Source organism: Bidens hawaiensis, unplaced genomic scaffold (assembly GCF_021521415.1).
Source record: "Bidens hawaiensis isolate Kalapana, Puna unplaced genomic scaffold, B.hawaiensis_p1.1 tig00022300_1, whole genome shotgun sequence".
In the NCBI taxonomy this organism is placed as follows: domain Eukaryota; kingdom Viridiplantae; phylum Streptophyta; class Magnoliopsida; order Asterales; family Asteraceae; genus Bidens; species Bidens hawaiensis.
This window is the reverse complement of record NW_027493462.1, coordinates 313,076-326,761: the sequence shown is the minus strand read 5'-3', so window position 1 is coordinate 326,761 and position 13,686 is coordinate 313,076. Positions and strand designations below refer to the sequence as shown.

The 13,686-nt window shown below is 36.2% G+C and overlaps 1 pseudogene across 1 annotated transcript; it reads left to right on the top strand.

Annotated features, from left to right (window-relative positions):
• The first annotated feature begins 9,242 nt into the window (after window positions 1-9,242).
• LOC143565195 (G-type lectin S-receptor-like serine/threonine-protein kinase At4g27290) lies at window positions 9,243-12,478 on the top strand (annotated as a pseudogene). The gene is made up of 8 exons (XR_013141018.1): window positions 9,243-9,504; window positions 9,649-10,668; window positions 10,848-10,982; window positions 11,109-11,266; window positions 11,330-11,537; window positions 11,650-11,887; window positions 11,967-12,116; window positions 12,191-12,478. The product of XR_013141018.1 is annotated as a G-type lectin S-receptor-like serine/threonine-protein kinase At4g27290 (transcript).
• Window positions 12,479-13,686: the final 1,208 nt, after the last annotated feature.

Below are 13,686 nucleotides of genomic sequence, written 5' to 3'. Positions count from 1 at the left end.
AAGGTCCACATGTTTTATACAAACAAATAAATTATCAAGATTACAGCTATACAAAACAGACTACGAGGTCTGAAGCTAGATCGTTGATCTAGATATTTATACAAATGTTATTCTCGTACTATAGGTCCGAGATAACAACAAATCAATCAATCAGAAAGCTGAAAACAGAAACAGGAATCAGTAATAGAAACTGATTTACAGACAGGGGTCAGTAACAAAAACTGATCAATATACAGGAATCAGTGTCAGAAACTGATTTACAATCATATAAGGTGAATACGCCCCAACCTTTTACAACTCTTTTAGAGTCTGAACTGTTTACATAGGATTTACGAATCCTTAAAACTTTGTGTTACAATAATGAGAAATGGCATACTCAAATTAAGAGTATACATGTGTCTGGATCCATACATACATGGTGACTCGGATTTCCCCGAGGCCATGCATATCATCAAACACGCCTCTGGTAGTCTACGGGACTGATCAGATAAATGATATTGTGTATATGATTAATTGTACATGTACTTAGGGTAATTGTAACCCAATTGAGTTGGGTGCCTAATGAGTATTGTCACAAAGGTATTGTTATTGTTTACACACTAGTATTATTGAGTCAGCGTCATTCACCGGTTGTGTGCTGACGTATTTTTCCCCCACATTTCAAGGAAACTGTAAAAGAATAGAACTGACAGGCAGGACTGATAGAAGATTGGAGACATAGTCATTAGAGGTGATCTGATGGCTCAGATATTTATTCAGAATGTTATTAAAGAATTATATTTTCAAAAGGCAGATATTTGAAATATTAAAACCGGTGTTCAACTCCCGAGATTTTAATAATATTTTATCTGAAAAGAATTCCGCTGATATTTTATACATTATTCAACGGGTATTCTGACCCGACATTTTATAAATGAATATTATATTTACAAGACTTCCGCTATAAACTCGCAACTCTGATATATTTTCAAAACCGGATACCAACTAACGGGTGTCACACCTAGGCTCTAATTCAGGGTGTGACAACAACCAACATGTGTTTATTCATTTTGCTTTTGACACTTTTGGTTTCCTCGCGCCTGAAGCTGTGGAGCTACTTACCCGTGTTAAACGGGTCATGCATAGTAATGTTATGTGTAACATCCTGGTTTTGAATATAAATAAAATATTTTAGTTCTTACTCAAGGATAGTTGAAGCATATGCTTGGCAAGTTGAATGAACCTTTAAGATGTTGGAAGTTTATACGAATAAGTAATGAGTAAAATGGTTATCTAAGGTATGAGATATTGAGACAAATGATCAGTATTATGAAATGCCGTATAATAATAATAAAATATATTATTTTTGACCTTGTTCCGTTTTTAATGAAACTTAGGTCGAAACGTAGATAAAAATGAGTACGTTTCAACGACATACTTGTAATTTTATAAGGTTATATTTTGAAAGTTATAAAAAAAAGAGATTTGAGCTAAATTAATTATAACAATATAATAATAATAAAATTATATATTATGAAGATTCTTTTAAGTGCTCGTGTGCAGAAGTAAATATTATTATTAATAATAAAATAATATGAATTATAGTTAAAATAATAATTTAATAATAATTAAATGACAACATTATAAAATTATAAACTTGGGATGCAAGGGTGCATTAGTGCACGCATACACGTTAGAAATTGTGCACGTGTACATGGAATATATAGATATCTGGACTTTGTCTTCATGACGAAGGTATTTTAAGAATACATAATTGACTAAGGCGGCTAAGATTTACTTTAAATACCGAACTAAATTCATCTGTAAATTCACATATAACATTTCCTCACATAAACAAGCCGGCTTATAAGTTAAAGTTGGATAAGCCAGGGTAGCTGAAGAAAGCCTATTCAGGTGAGTTACTTAAACTATTTTCAAATCTCTGGTACATGCTCATAAAATTATTTGGACTGTGATTGATCATGTATTTGCATGGCGCATATGGTGTGGCACCCAAGGTGTTATATATATATTATAATGATCATTATATTTTCCCGAGGGGACATGCACTTAATACAGCAGCAGACGTGCGTAAAGTCTGTATGTGCGAATATATAATGCTGACCCGACTTTAACGTGAAGCGGGCGGGTTATAATTATGGCATGACATGCAATGAGCTCATACTTGATCAATAAAAGTGTTTTAGTATCAGTTTATTAAATGTGTCAGTTTATGTGACTCACCAGCTGTGTGTTGACGTATTTTTATCCCGAGCATGTATTACAGGTTGACAAGGAAGGGAGGTTAGCTGCTAAGTGTTGGACGAGTTTAAATGTTTTACCTTTTGTTGTATTATAATCGTTAGACATGTAACAAATGCTTCAGTTTTTATATAAGATTATATGTTTTCGCTGTAAGTCTGTACTGACTGGTCACAGTAAGTGCCCCATCCTGGGTGGGGTGTGACAAGTTAGTATCAGAGCTCAAGGTTTTAGCGAACTAGGTATTCTTTGAAATACTTAGGCTTTAACCTATCAGTCTTGGAAGATGATGGAAATAGTTATTTTAAGAAATAAAACTAGGGTGTCTTTGTATATGACATGCTTAATAAGATAAGCATACATTAGTCCGTAGCTATAAGCTTTTTAATATATATGATAAATAAAAGCTTTAAATATTGATTGTTTATCAATATAAACTTAAGCCAATAAATTTTAAAAATGTAGATGGAGGGAGGAGGTCATAATGAAACTAATGATTGGGAAAATCCTGGAAATAATGGAGAAGGAGAAATCCGCATAACAAAAGTTGAACTAGATCGGATGGTAGCCGAGCAAGTTGCACAAATACTAGCCAGTCGGGAAGTCAGTAACGAGACTCAAGAAAATGGGATTAAAAAGAAAGAAAGTAGCTATAAAATTTTCAAGTCCTCCCAACCACCCGAGTTCACAGGAACACAAGATGCCATTAATGCCCATGAATGGGTTAGTCAGATGGAGGCATTGTTGACAATATGTGAACGTGATCCCTAAGAAAAAGTGAAACTGGCTACACATACTTTCAAGAGGGAGGCGCTGCACTGGTGGGAATCAATCATTCAGGCCCAAGGAAGGGAAGCTGCGAATCAAATTCCTTGGGAAAGGTTCTTGGAAATGTTCACTCGACAATTTTGCCTAACAAGCGAAAGGAGAAGGATTGAAGCTGAGTTTTTGAGATTGGAATTGGGCAATAGGGCATATCGGGAATATGTCACGAAATTTAATGAAATGGTTTGCTTTGTGCCTCACTTGGTAACACCTGAAGATAATAGAATCCATCGATTCATTTTGGGATTACCGGTGGAATATCGTACTTTTATTAAGTCTACCAACCCTCAGACTTGTTACGAGGCAATTGAGGCTGGCTATAGTATAGCAGCAGAGCTGGATAGGTAAAAGGTAGAAAACAATAAGAGAAAAAAGGAAGAGTATAAGAAGCCAGAAAATCAAAACAAGACTCAAAGGTTAAATCCTAAAAGGGGAAACTTTAAACGAGAACCTAATCAATGTTTAAAATGTAGAAAGCGGCATTTTGGAATATGTGCTTTAGGAAATGTATGTTATCGTTGTCGTAGGCCTGGGCATGTCATCTCAGAATGCCCCGAACCCCCAAGAGATTGCTATGAATGTGGTTCAACTGATCACCTACGAAATACATGTCCCAAACTAAAGAATAAGCCAGCTGAGAATAAGCCTAAGGGGCGAGCATTCCATATGACTGCAGAAGAAGCTAAGCAAGCAGACGATGTGATTACTGGTATGTTTCTCCTTAATAAGTTACCAGCAACCGTACTATTTGATTCTGGTGCAAAGAAGAGTTTCATTTCATATAAGTTTTGTCATGCATTAAGTAATCCTTTAAAGAAACTAGAACAATCATTCACCTTAGAAATAGCCAATGGAAAACAGATAGAAATTAGCGAGGCCATAGATGATTGTTTCCTTAACTTAGAAGGAAAAATCTTTCCCATAAGAATGATGGCTACGATGTTAGGTGAATTTGACCTAGTAATAGGAATGGACTGGTTAGCCACTTATAAAGCTCAAATCAACTGTGACACCAAATCCATCAAACTTCAAGCACCAGATGGGAGTATTGTTACTATTTATGGAGATCGGGAGAAACGGCCAATTAAGATCATTTTAGTAATGAAAGCTACTAAGATGATTCACCATGGGTGTTTTGCCTATTTAGCATATGCAATCGATACTCAAAAGGAAACCAAGAAAGTGGAAGAAGTTTCTATGGTATGTGAGTTTCCCGATGTATTCCCAAATGAATTACCGGGAATTCCACCAGATCGAGAAGTGGAATTTAAAATAGACCTAGTACCAGGAGCAAAACCCATAGCTAAAGCCCCTTACCGTCTAGCACCTTCAGAAATGAAGGAACTAATGACTCAAATACAAGAATTACTTGATAAAGGATTTATTCGACCAAGTATCTCACCATGGGGTGCGCCGGTACTGTTTGTGAAGAAGAAAGACAGTAGTTTTAGAATGTGTATAGATTATCGTGAGTTAAATAAGTTAACTATCAAGAATAAGTATCCTTTACCTAGGATCGATGATTTATTTGACTAGTTACAAGGAGCATGTTGGTTCTCTAAAATCGATCTAAGATCAGGATACCATCAATTGAAGATTAAAAATGAAGATATTCCAAAGACAGCTTTCCGTACTAGGTATGGACATTATGAATTCTTAGTCATGTCCTTTGGGTTAACTAATGCACCGGATGCATTTATGGACATGATGAATCGGGTATGTAAACCAATGTTAGATAAATATGTTATCGTTTTCATCGATGATATTCTGGTTTACTCCAAGACTTAAGAAGAGCATGCACATCACTTACATGAAGTCCTGGAAACCTTAAGGAAGAATAAGTTATTTTCAAAATGTGAATTTTGGTTACAAGAGGTGCAGTTCCTAGGACCTGTAATAAATGCTTAGGGGATACAAGTAGATCCCACAAAGATAGAAGCTATAATCAAATGGGAACAACCTAAGACACCTACTGAAGTAAGAAGCTTCTTAGGACTGGCTGGGTATTACCGACGATTCATTCAAGATTTTGCTAGAATAGCAACACCCCTTACCAAATTATCTAAGAAAGATATTAAGTTTATATGGGGTGATAGTCAAGAAAAAGCTTTCCAAGAATTGAATAAACGCCTCACTCAAGCTCCAGTACTAACCCTACCCGAAGGAATTGAAGATCTGGTAATATATTCATATGCTTCTCATCAAGGATTAGGTTGTGTACTTATGCAGCGAGGTAAGGTCATAGCTTATGCCTCAAGACAGTTAAAACCAAGCGAGGCTAACTACCCAACTCACGATCTGGAATTAGCAGCAGTGGTGTTTGCTTTGAAGATATGGAGACATTACTTATACGGGACCAAATGCATCATCTACTCAGATCACAAAAGTTTAAAGTATTTCTTTGAGCAAAAGGATTTGAATATGAGGCAGCGTAGATGGTTGGAGTTAGTAAAGGATTATGATTGTGAAATCCTATATCATCCCGGGAAGGCAAATGTAGTTGCTGATGCTCTTAGCCGAAAAGAAAAATATCCAACTCTTAAGGTCAGATTGTATAAGTTAATCTTGAGCTCTGAACTAATGACAGAAATAAATGCAACTCAAATCGAGGCTTTAAAAGAAGAAAATGTAAAGAAAGAAAGGATATTTGGGCAAGTTAAGGATTTAACAGAAAATGAAAATGGCGTCAAGTTAAGGTATGATCGAATATGGATTCCAAGAATTGGAGAAGTAAGGAAAAGAATACTGGATGAGGCTCACAAATCTCGATATTCCATCCACCCCAGAGCAACAAAAATGTATTACGATTTAAAGAGAGATTATTGGTGGCCAAGTATGAAACACGACATAGTTAAGTATATAGAAAAGTGTTTAACTTGTCTACTAGTTAAGGCCGAACACCAGAAACCATATGGCAAGTTACAGCCTCTTCAAATTCTTACTTGGAAGTGGGAACACTTGACAATGGATTTCATTACTAAGTTACCTCGTACCCTTAAAAAGTTTGATAGTATCTGGGTGATAGTAGACCGGTTAACAAAAAGCGCGCACTTTCTGCCAACAGGAGAAAGTTACACTTCGGAAAGGCTAGCCGAAATATTCATTAAAGAAATAGTTTCCCGTCATGGAACACCTGTAAGTATAGTTTCGGATAGATATACCCGGTTTACTTCACGATTTTGGAAGAAATTCCATGAGGAGATGGGCACTCGTTTATTGCTTAGTACTGCATACCACCCTCAAACTGATGGCCAAAGTGAAAGGACTATCCAGACTTTAGAAGACATGTTGCGTACATGTGTCTTGGATTTTGGAGGCAGCTGGGATAAATATCTACCACTACTAGAATTTTCTTATAATAACAGTTATCACTCTAGCATTGGTACGCCTCCGTACGAAATGTTATATGGAAGAAAATGCAGAACCCCCATATGTTGGGGAGAGATAGGTCAAAAAGACCTAGGGAGCATTGAGGTGGTGAAACTTACTTCTGAAAAACTTGATCAAATTAGAACTCGATTAAAAGCTGCACAGGACCGACATAAATCATATGCTGATAAGCGTAGGCGCCCAATTGAATTTGAAGTCGGAAATTTAGTCATGCTAAAAGTTTCTCCTTGGAAAGGGATCATCCGATTTCGAAAGGGTGGGAAGCTAAGTCCTCGTTACATAGGACCTTTCAAAATCATCGAACGTGTAGGGAAGGTCGCCTATCGTTTAAACCTACCCCAAGAATTACATGGTATCCATAATACTTTTCACGTATCATATTTGAGAAAATGTTTAAGCGATGAAAGCACCTACGTACCACTAAATGACATTGAGGTGGACAACAAACTCAACTACATAGAAGAGCCTGTGGCTATTCTGGATCAAAAGGTGAAGAAACTCCGAATTAAAGAAATTGCCCAAGTTAAAGTACAATGGAAACATAGAAAAGGATCTGAGGCAACTTGGGAATTAGAAAAAGAGATGCGAGAACACTACCCTCACTTATTCTCTACATAAATGGTTTCGAGGACGAAACCCTTAATTGGTGGGGGATATTTGTAATATCCTGGTTTTGAATATAAATAAAATATTTTAGTTCTTACTTAAGGATAGTTGAAGCATATGCTTGGCAAGTTGAATGAACCTTTAAGATGTTGGAAGTTTATACGAATAAGTAATGAGTAAAATGGTTATCTAAGGTATGAGATATTGAGACAAATGATCAGTATTATGAAATGCCGTATAATAATAATAAAATATATTATTTTTGACCTTGTTCCGTTTTTAATGAAATTTAGGTCGAAACGTAGATAAAAATGAGTACGTTTCAACGACATACTTGTAATTTTATAAGACGTTATATTTTGAAAGTTATAAAAAAAAGAGATTTGAGCTAAATTAATTATAACAATATAATAATAATAAAATTATATATTATGAAGATTCTTTTAAGTGCTTGTGTGCAGAAGTAAATATTATTATTAATAATAAAATAATATGAATTATAGTTAAAATAATAATTTAATAATAATTAAATGACAACATTATAAAATTATAAACTTGGGATGCAAGGGTGCATTAGTGCACGCATACACGTTAGAAATTGTGCACGTGTACATGGAATATATAGATATCTGGACTTTGTCTTCATGACGAAGGTATTTTAAGAATACATAATTGACTAAGGCGGCTAAGATTTACTTTAAATACCGAACTAAATTCATCTGTAAATTCACATATAACATTCCCTCACATAAACAAGCCGGCTTATAAGTTAAAGTTGGATAAGCCAGGGTAGCTGAAGAAAGCCTATTCAGGTGAGTTACTTAAACTATTTTCAAATCTCTGGTACATGCTCATAAAATTATTTGGACTGTGATTGATCATGTATTTGCATGGCGCATATGGTGTGGCACCCAAGGTGTTATATATATTATAATGATCATTATATTTTCCCGAGGGGACATGCACTTAATACAGCAGCAGACGTGCGTAAAGTCTGTATGTGCGAATATATAATGCTGACCCGACTTTAACGTGAAGCGGGCGGGTTATAATTATGGCATGACATGCAATGAGCTCATACTTGATCAATAAAATTGTTTTAGTATCAGTTTATTAAATGTGTCAGTTTATGTGACTCACCAGCTGTGTGTTGACGTATTTTTATCCCGAGCATGTATTACAGGTTGACAAGGAAGGGAGGTTAGCTGCTAAGTGTTGGACGAGTTTAAATGTTTTACCTTTTGTTGTATTATAATCGTTAGACATGTAACAAATGCTTCAGTTTTTATATAAGATTATATGTTTCCGCTGTAAGTCTGTACTGACTGGTCACAGTAAGTGCCCCATCCTGGGTGGGGTGTGACAAGTTAGTATCAGAGCTCAAGGTTTTAGCGAACTAGGTATTCTTTGAAATACTTAGGCTTTAACCTATCAGTCTTGGAAGATGATGGAAATAGTTATTTTAAGAAATAAAGCTAGGGTGTCTTTGTATATGACATGCTTAATAAGATAAGCATACATTAGTCCGTAGCTATAAGCTTTTTAATATATATGATAAATAAAAGCTTTAAATATTGATTGCTTATCATTATAAACTTAAGCCAATAAATTTTAAAAATGTAGATGGAGGGAGGAGGTCATAATGAAACTAATGATTGGGAAAATCCTGTAAATAATGGAGAAGGAGAAATCCGCATAACAAAAGTTGAACTAGATCGGATGGTAGCCGAGCAAGTTGCACAAATACTAGCCAGTCGGGAAGTCAGTAACGAGACTCAAGAAAATGGGATTAAAAAGAAAGAAAGTAGCTATAAAATTTTCAAGTCCTCCCAACCACCCGAGTTCACAGGAACACAAGATGCAAATTTTCAAAACTTGAAAAATTTGAGGGACAAGATTTCAGAAGACGAAAGAAAAAAATGCATTTTCTTCTAAGAACTCTAAAAGTTTTTAAAGAATAAATAAGAATAAGACAATGATATGCCAACAATAAGTCAGTAGCTATGCCCATCTGAAGGAGACTAGTGAGATATTGGTTTCACAAGACTAAGTCTTAAGAAGGTCAACTATAGATATATATTGCAGTTGGTATAAAGAATCTAGTTTCATCATCAAAAAAAATAAGAAAATAAAAAAAGTTCAATAAAAAGGTCTAACCTTAATGGTTACACATCAACGCAATGGATTCTTGTTTCATGATTATCCTACTTTCATGTGCTTTATTCTTAATAGGGTCAACTTATGCAACACTAGACACCATATCTGCAAATCAAACAATCAAAGATGGAGACACAATAGTTTCAGATGGTAATTTGTATGAACTAGGATTCTTTAGCCCAGGAAAATCCAAGAACAGATACTTGGGGATATGGTACAAGAAGATATCATATGGTACCGTCGTATGGGTTGCAAACAGGGAGACACCAATTACAGATAGATCAGGTACCTTTTATCATTAGAGTAGCTATAATTCTTCGATTTCCTTTTTTGAGTTTTTATAGTCATCTTTTGGTTTTGCATAGTACCATTTTTATTATATTGAGATTTAGATATGTTTTCAATTTTATTTACTTAAACTATTATCAGGCATGCTAAGACTTAGTAGAGATGGAAACTTACAAATTCTCAGTGGAGGCAGTACGGTGATCTGGTCGTCCAATACAACAGTGTCCACATGGAGTAACGATACCGCGATGGTGGTCCGGCTTCTGGATACTGGGAATCTTGTTGTGTGGGATAACAGTAGCCGGAATCAAAGCGTGATCTGGCAAAGTTTTGATTATCCAGTTAACACGGTTTTACCAGGAATGAAATTTGGGAAGAACTTGGTAACAGGACGAGAGTCGTCTTTGATACCTTGGAAGAGTCCAGATGATCCTTCCCCGGGTCCGTATCGCCATTGGATGGACCCAAATGGATATCCACAAATTTTTGTGAGAGACGATAAGGTTATACTATTTAGAGTTGGACCATGGAATGGTCTTAAGTTTCAAGGCTTGCTCCTAGCAAACCCAGATCCATTCTATAAGCTTGAATTTGTGTTTAACGAAGAGGAAGTTTATTACAGATTTGAACTTAAGACATCCATATTTCTGCGGATACACGTGATGCCAGATGACACCTCGGCCATGTTGAGTTGGATTGATCAAATTCAAGATTGGGCTGTGTATGGTTTTGCAAAAGCAAAAGATAACTGCGGTCGTTATGGACAGTGTGGGGCTTATGGAAGCTGCAACATCACCAGGTATCCCCTTTGTAAATGTTTGGTAGGTTTTAAGCCACGAGTTCCAGATGAATGGGATAAAGCAAATGGCTCGAGTGGGTGTGTACGTAAACGGGCTTTAGATTGTCGGAGTGGGGATGGCTTCAAGAAGATTTCAGGCGTGATATTTCCAGACGCGCGGCGCTCTAGGTATAATCACATCATGACCCTTCTAGAATGTGAGATGGCTTGCAGAAGGAACTGCAACTGTACGGCTTATGCAAATTCGGATATCAGAAACGGTGGAAGTGGATGCTTGTTGTGGTTTGATGAGCTCATTGACATCACAGAGTATGATGAAAAGCAGGATCTTTACATCAGATTGGCCGCCTCCGAGTTAGTAGGTACACACCCCTTATATAATATAAATAACAGTCATTTCTTTATTTTGCATTCTTCATATTTAAGAACTTCAGAAAATCAAATAGAGTGGATGCTTGTTATATATATACACATACCTCTCGGCAATATTTGAGTCCTTCTATGCATAATTAACCTGTAGCAAAACCATGTTTCAATGTAGACTCTCAGCTTAGTTTTAACAAGATGAAAAGAGTAGTCATAGCGGCAGTTTCAACTTCATCTGCGGTGCTGCTTTTGTTTGCTATAGTGTATGCCTGTATAATGAAGAAGAGAAGGGCTCACTTGAAAGAAAGAGGTAATGCAGATCACTTTTTGTGCTTCTAAAACCTAAACAGGAACAAATCATTCTTACAGTTTGTCATCTTGTATACTTTTTGGCACATATTTGCAATCAAGAGAAATTGCATGCGTTATGTTGTAGGAAACTGGTATGGCCGTAATAAAAAGAGTAACAACGTTCATATTGAAGATCTTGACGAGCTACCTTTTTTTAGCCTAAATAAAATAGCTAAGACTACCAATGACTTTAGCTTCAACAACAAGATTGGAGAAGGTGGATTTGGTCCAGTTTACAAGGTAGTTATTGAGAAACTAATTTAAAACCAATATCATGAATGGTTATATGCAATCTTTATATTTTAGGGTGTGTTGGAAGAACAAGAGGTAGCTGTGAAGAGGCTCTCGGAAACATCCCAGCAAGGGCTTGAGGAATTCATGAATGAAATCAGAACTATTGCCAAACTTCAGCACCGAAATCTTGTGAAGCTTCTTGGATGCTGCATCCATGAAAATGAACTGATGTTGATTTATGAATACATGACCAATAAAAGCTTGGACTTAGTTCTATTTGGTTCGATTCTCTCTTTACCATTTCATACAGTAACTTACTTTAGATTTATGAAGGAAGATGCTTTGCTTCCTGCCAAATTTATCGCTTGACTAAAACCGTTGACCCTTTTCAGATGAAGCCAGAAGTATGATGCTCGACTGGCCTCAGCGTCTTAATATTATAAATGGGATGGCTCGAGGTATTCTCTACCTACATCAAGATTCCCATCTTCAAATCATCCATAGAGACCTCAAGGCAGGTAATATTCTGTTGGATGCTGACATGAACCCAAAAATCTCTGACTTTGGCCTTGCTAGAAACTTTGTAGGATTTGATAGCGATACTAACACAAAGAAAGTAGTTGGAACATAGTAAGAATCTTGACCAATGTTTTATTTGATTAATTAACATTTCTGTCAAAAGAAGCCATTAACGCACATTTCTCTGCAGTGGATACATTCCTCCAGAGTATGCAATATGCGGACGGTTCTCTGTAAAGTCAGATGTATATAGCTTTGGTGTTTTGGTGTTGGAGACATGAGTGGAAAGCGAAACAGGGAATTCTCTTATGATGATCACAATGACAACCTTTTAGGACATGTATGCCACTCTGGTCAAACTAGTGTTTTCTTTAAACATTCTTTCGATATACTTATATGTTTTGTCTAATTCAGGCATGGAGACTTTATAGACAAGGCAGGTCCATTGAACTAATGAGTGAATCCTTACGTGGCTCATGCATCGACTCTGAAGTGTTACGCTCTATACAAGTTGGGCTATTGTGTGTGCAACATCATGCCGAAGATAGGCCAACTATGTTGTCGGTGGTTCTGATGTTGGTCAGTGAGGGTGTGTTGCCTCAACCTAAACAACCTGCATTTTTCTCAGAACAGAGCTGTGCTGAACTTGAATCTGTTTCATCAGTTGATGATTACATGATAACACTTTTATATGCTCGGTAGCAAGTACATAATTATTTCAGATTTGCATACAGTCACAATATTCTACTTGCGGATCTTTTTTGTTGTATAGCATCATGTGAGGGTGAGGAGCACATATACCAATTACATTTTTAGTTGTATTCTCTTAAATAGAGTAAACTTGACTTGATTGTTTTACACAAAACAGAGAGAGTTGCTTATCTCCACATACAATGGTGGTTTTGGAATCTTGTCTTTGTATGCGGTATTCTCATTTATGCATTGCAGATCAATTATATTAAGGGGCGGTGCTTCCATAGTGTTAGAGGTCATTCCGTTTATTTGGTGTGGGATGTTCTTGTATCTCTCTATAAACAAGATTCTACGTGTTAATGTCTAGGTCGGTGTATCTATGAACAGGCAAATATTATAATTTGTAATATTAGGGCTTATACAGTCCCAATCCATCTTTTACCCTTCTTTGTCTCCACGTAAGAGCCACGTTAATTCTCAACCATTCTATCCCTAACCATCTTTCAAGATCTTTCATCATTAAATAAATAAAATCTAAATTTATATTATTTTATATAAATTATCTCTACTACATTTAGAAGAATCCAAGGCACTCCTATTTTCAACCCTTTTTTCACATCATAATTTCATTTAATTATCTATCCGTCTATAATTATGTGTCACATGAAGAGCCATGATGGTTTAATATAAAACCGAATATAATAAAAATAATTGAATTAGGAAAACTATCGTGGACAAAAAGAGGTGTCTTTTCAAGAAATTTTACAAGACCAAACAATAGTAGATCAACCGTTGTGTCTTTCTACTTTCTCCAATAACCGTCTTTCAACCACCATGATCAACCGCCACCACCCCAAACCTATAAACACACCATAACATCCCTCCAATTCTATTCACCCCAACTTCCAATATCGTTATTATATTACAAACCGTTCATATGCAAACATATCAAGCCATTCTCTCTTTTTATATCGCTTATTTGATCATCAACATTCAAATACCGTCGTAATCTTTCCAGCCACCACTTCACCCAGTCGCTTACCACCCTTCAAACCTCATATATATCCTCACCGCCACCCGTCGTTGATGATCAAAATGCTTCGACGTTACAAATACGAGGATGGGAATATTGACCGGCGTGAGTGGGGTTCCGTTTTACAACCCTATCATTACCCAATTTCCATCCAATAACATCCTCTAGCCACGGCGCAATTTGC